The following is a 6,238-nucleotide window of genomic DNA, read 5'->3' as shown; positions in this document are numbered from 1 at the left end:
AGTCTTCCATCAAGTGATTTACCAAATTACAACAAATATTGTTGAATGTTTTTCTGACCACTACCGGTATGAACTTGGAACTGACACAGTATGCTTTGATCCTCACATTTTCCAAGAATCCAGAGAAGATGGATTGCCACCATAATAGAGTTGCCAAATTAGAAAATTTGAAATACAGGACACTTAAAAAATGTGTGTGTATGTGTATAATATATATATATATGTATATGCTGGGACATAGTGACAAGTTGATGAAGGTGGAAAAAGAAGTCACGGGTCTAGTTCCAAGTTTTTGAGTTTATTCCTGACTGGTTTTGCTCTATGCATTCCTCTGAAGAAGCATATATATATATATATATATATATAATGTATATATATAGTGTGTGTGGATGAAAGAGTATTAGGATGGTTTGGACACATGGAAAGAATGAGTGAAGAAAGACTAGTAAAAGAGGTATGGAAGGCAGATGTGGGGGGAGTGAACATGAGGGGACGTCCTAGGATGAGGTGGATGGATGGGGTGAAGGGGGCTTTGGGGAAGAGGGGAATGTCTGTTGAGGAAGGACGGGAGAGGACAGAAGACGGGTGAATGGAGAATGGTTGTATATGGATGATGTTGTGATACATGAGGTGGGGGGTGAGGTAGTATGTGTGAGCAAAATTTGACGCAGCCTGAAGGGATTTCTCCCCGTCTTCTCCTTTTATGCAATGGGGGGACAGAGGGGGGGGGTCGCCGATTTAATGAAGCGGCCTTGCTGTGGATGTGCTGTGTCTTGCGACACTGCTTCTGACCCAGGGCAGTGGACAAGGTGCAGGGATGACCTGTCATCCAGGAGGTGCTAAGATAAGAGGGAGGGTGGAGGGGTGTGGAGTGTATTCAGGGATGGAATGGGTGGGAATGATTTTATGCCTTTTCCTTTTTGGCTACCCCCCTTGTAAGGGGGAAAAAGCCTTGGTATATGTATGTATGTGTGTGTATACATGCCACCCAAGCCAATATATTAAGTAAAAGTAAATATGTTAGTTAAAAACAACACAAGGATTTGAATGGGTCAGGAAGAAAACAAAAGTAAAGTAATTTGAAAAATATACAAGCAAGAAAAAGTATTTTATAGACTTAAAGACATTAAGATATATTTCGAAAGCATTTGAGGAGCAAAATGGTAAGTGTCGCTATCTTCAGCCAACTGTAGCAACTGAACAAGTTGCGAACACCGAAACACGCCATTTTTGTGTAAACTTCTGGCAGCACAAGTTTCCTCGTTACATAGGGGTTATTCTCATCAGGAGATTCTGCGAAAAGAAAGTATAATTATTAATCAAGTTACAACTGAGAACTGTAAGAAGGTAGTAAAAATGTTTTTTAATACGAAATTCTTATATATAATACAGGGCATGTCCCGTACATAAGGGACATGTTCTGGCAGCCCTATATACTGCAATTTGCAATATGACTAGAGCGTTTGAAATCCATCTATTTTGATCCCAGCGTTTGAAGTGTGTCAGTAGGTTGTAATCGTACACTTGATTTCTTGCCCTAGAGCGTTTGAAATCTGTCTATTTTGATCCCAGCGTTTGAAATGCGTCTATAAGTTGTAATCGTACCATACTTTAGTTTTAATCCTAATCTAGTATTTGAATTAAATATATTTAGGTCATCTTGCACAATATATTGATTCAAGGGTTTCATTGATGTACTGCATATGGCAATTTGTCTAGTGCTTGAAATTCGTCTGTCATTTTCATCCTATTCTCTTGATCCAATTGTTCGAATTGTCTACACGTTGTCATGACACACTGAATTTAATTTTCATGTATTCTAGCATTTGAATTTCCCATATTACGTTTTTCTACTTGATATTTTCATTCAAACGTTTGATTATAATGCTATATACATTTAAATGACTATAGCATTTGGAATTTCTCATTTTCATCATACTCCTTGTTTTGATTTCACAATTTGAATTGTTTATAGTTTGTCATCGTATACTTTGAATTTAACTTTCATCCTACTCCAGCACTTGAATTCCATTTATGTCGTGCCACACATGATATTTTGGTTATAGCGTGTGATCTACATATATACTACATTCGGCAATATGACTAAAGCGTTTGAAATTCGTGTCATTTTCATCGTAATCTGTTTTGATCCCACCATTTGAATTTTGTTTATAGCATCGCACACTTTGAATTTAGTTTTCATCATACAGTATTAGAATTTCATATGCTGGTTTCATTTTACACATATTTTGATTGTAGCGTTTGTTGTGTATGTATTTTGGAAATGGAACTAGAGCGTTTGAAATTTAGCTGTCACTTTCATCCTTTTGTGCTTTAAACCCAGCTTTTGAATGGTTTCCATCATACAATTTAAATTTCATTTTCATCCTACTCCAGCATTTGAGTTTTATATATTTGTCATGCCACACATGATATTTTGATTGTAGTATTTTGTGTACTACATTAGTCAGTATGACTAATGAGTTTGAAATTCGTCCGTCATTTTCATCCTACTCTTTGTTTTGATCCCAGCATTTGAACTGGATAGGTTGTCATCGTACATTTTGGATTTGATATTCAATTTCGTATGTGTCTGATATTCAATTTCGTATGTGTCTGTTAAGCAAGGAAGGGAGAAGGCCTGATATAGGGAAGGGTTGGGAAAGCGGTCTTGCTGTGGATGTGTTGTCTTGCATTGCTTCTGCCCAGGCCAGGGCAGTGGGCGGGATGCAGGGATGACCCGTCATCCATAAAGAACTAAGATGAGAGGGGAAAAATAGGTGGGACTGGGTACCTGCCTTTTTACTTCGCTACATACCTTTTAAGGGTGAAAAGCCCTTGGCATTTAGATATGTATGTCATCCTGCTTTGCTCTTTCCATGTCCTGGTAATCCAAACTGGTCCCCAGTCTGGCAGATAAACCATAGGAGGAAAGACTAAAAGTACTGGGTCTGCCAACTTTGAAAGATTGAAGAAAAAGAGGTAAAATTATTGCAGTATTTAGGTCACTAAAAGGGGTTGATTACCTTTACAGTTTAGGGATGGGAGGGTGAAGGGGACAAATTAAGGAATCCTACATGTCTAAAGGATATGAAGAATTAGTTTTCTTTATAGATGCATAAATACTTGGAATGGCTTAGAAGGGGATATTGTCCAAGCTGGAACAATACATGACTTCAGATCTAAATATAGTAATTGGAAATCCAGGATATAGACTAAGTTTGAGCTATACATGAAAATGAGACTAGGATACTGGACCAAACGGGCATTGTTCCTTTTGTGTATATTAAAATTAGGTAATTACGTACAGTAGAATATTGATGTAAAAGAAATTGATTTAGCAGAAAGGCTCTCTTCCATTATGACTTGTTTGGTTTAGCAAAACCTTATGGTAAAGTGAGATGTTCTGTTATACATACATACAGTTACAATTGGCTGCATGTGTTCATGTATACTATTGATATTTTGAAGTACATAGTATCAGTGTGTAGCATAGAAATGTAGTCTGTTCTGTGTGTAGGTTTTAGGTCTTGTAAAAACTTGCACAGTGTGAGAAAAATGTAATTTTATTTAAGTTGTATTATGGGTACTTGATTTACCAGAAAATTGTAATTGACTAATCAAAACACACAGAATATCTCATTCGACAATGTCCCATGCTAACAGTCCTTAGGCAATAACACAGTACAGTGTTTCTTCCCTGTGTGACTAATGGGACCGACCGGAGGCCACAGCTGGTTTCCTGGGTATTGTGGGTCACCTGCAAGAAAGCCCTGTGACAACAGACTGATATACACAATCTTCCAGACTGTGGTGTAAAGGACAGAAGTTAGTTTTCACAAAAGTTGTACCAACTTTCATCTTCAGTCACTGACATAAGTAATGCGGTAGGAAGCTTATTTACAAGTGGGAAGGGTTTGCAGGAGATGAACCACAGTGCAATTAGGTCATGTGGTGTAAGACATTAGCCAATCGGCACTCGTGTGCCAAAGCATACATACCAAGGCCAGGTGAACCGAATCAGGCCCCTCCCAGGCGTGACAGCAAACCAAAGCAACGCTCTCCTTGGCTCGCTGAATTTACAACTTTAGTAAGAGATAAAATCATCCAATTTACTTGATCACATCCATTTATTCATAGTGTGATCAAAAGGTTGTTTAATGTGGCAAGATTCAAGTATGTTTCTCTCTGCAACAGAATTGGATATTAGCTTTCCTGGTGTTGCCCCAGTCAATTGCATGATTTTATCTTACATGTACAAAATTGATTCTGTCTCTCTCTCTCTCTCTCTCTCTCTATATATATATATATATATATATATATATATATATATATATATATATATATATATATATAGCCACTGTCTTCATTCATACTTGTGAAATGTGACCAGTCAGTGTCAAATTTTAAAGATACCATACCATCATAAGTGGTATCTGAAGAGAGATAAAAAATGCAAAGAAAAAGAGTGTAAAGATGTCCTAAAGAAATTGAAAGTTGTGTATGACAATGTAGTTTGCTTAATAGCTACTAAATTATAAATCAGCAATCTAGATAAAGATTTGGATTATTGCTATAATATAAAATATTATGTATATAAGATAAGGTGGGGGTTGGTGTGGTGAAAACTGTAAAAAAAAAAAGCATGAAGTTGGTTAAAGTGCAGCTGAGAGGAGACACAAAAATGATAAATTTGAGATGCTGTAGTGGCAAATGCCCCCACCCCACCCCCTGAAGACAAAACTGGTTAAATGCTTGGATTTTTCTTTCTTCTAAATGCTTTGTCCCTCTTTCACAGTTCTGTCATGTTTGTCCCATTATATTGGTCTATGATTTAATGGTTCCTCCTTGTCTCCTCTATGTAAATTGGGACCACATTAGCTAGTTGCGGATCATTTGGCACTTCCCCATCTTGTGATATGAGTGAACCAGTTGTTCTTTACATTTTTTGAATCTCCAATTTAAAAGACTGTCAGACCCTGGTGCTTTTCTAACATCTAATGCCTTCAGTCATTTTTTGTAGTTCTTATACTTCCACTTGCGTGTCATTCAGCCCCGTGCTTTCAGTTACTTCCTCCTCTTCAATATAGCCTCCCAGGGACTGGTTCATCGACTTTTGGCTTGCTGATTACTTCCTCGTATCTGTTGATCATGGACAGGTCTATAGAACATTTTCAGTATAATTTTACATTTGTTGAGAACATCTTTAAAGTTTCATCTTGTATTCTGATCTTTAGATATACTGTATCTGTTTGTCGCTTTTTTATATTCTTTATTTGTATTAGGTCTTATCTTTTTTTACCTTCCATATGATCTATCTCCTTTTATTTGCTGTATTTTGTATCTTTTGATGAAGCTGTATTTTCTTTGACACTCCTCATTGTGGTCTTGAGTAATGAATGCTTAGAAAGAAGTACCATGTATTTCAGATGACTTTTGCTCTTTATCCACAAGGAGCTGAGGTGGGAGACAGGTGGGTGTTGTTGTTGTTGTTCCCTAGACTGTCTGTCCGAGCAGGTGGGTGTTGGATAGGTTGGGTGGGGCATGCCATGGCTAGCTACATCCCTTATAAGGGAAAGAGAGACCTTTAGGTATATAGGCAGATTATTGTTGTTGTTGTCTTGAGTTTCACTGACTGGAAACCTTCAGCCTCTACATTGGCAACAGTTGTCAGGTCCTCCCATAAATCTCTCTGGGAAGAGAGTGTTAGTGTGGGGTCACTGTAATAATATGGAAGAAGAAATTGTGCAATCAAATAGCTTCAGGAAATTTTAATTTAAATTCGACCCATGGAAGTACAGAGGTACGTTCCCATGGATATACCTCTTGTGTTATATTCTACAAATTGGGAAATAAGATAGGTAAATGCAATTATCTGACTTTTAAAGCTTCTGGAGTATAGTTTGTTGTAAATAATGATGATATCTACCTTTTTTTTGTGTGTGATTTTGCCATAAATGACTTTTTCTGTGGCTTTCATCCCTCTATTTACCTCCTGCTTTTTTAGGGGAGGGTGTTCAGAATATAGGATTTTGGGCTCGGGAAATAAGAAAGGAGTAGATGCATGTCATATGTCAAACAAACTGCTGATCATCTGATCTGTTGGCTTAGTTCTCTTTTGTAAAAGAATTTGTGTTGCAGGAGAACCTGACAGAGTGGGGGATACCCAGTCTCCTCATATTAGCACTGTATCAAATTGTTATCCGTTACTGTTTCTTGTGTTGAGCATTTAAATTTA

This window comes from Oratosquilla oratoria, chromosome 3 (genome assembly GCF_046742065.1).
Source record: "Oratosquilla oratoria isolate Oo_2021 chromosome 3, ASM4674206v1, whole genome shotgun sequence".
In the NCBI taxonomy this organism is placed as follows: domain Eukaryota; kingdom Metazoa; phylum Arthropoda; class Malacostraca; order Stomatopoda; family Squillidae; genus Oratosquilla; species Oratosquilla oratoria.
Note: the sequence above shows the minus strand (reverse complement) of the source record.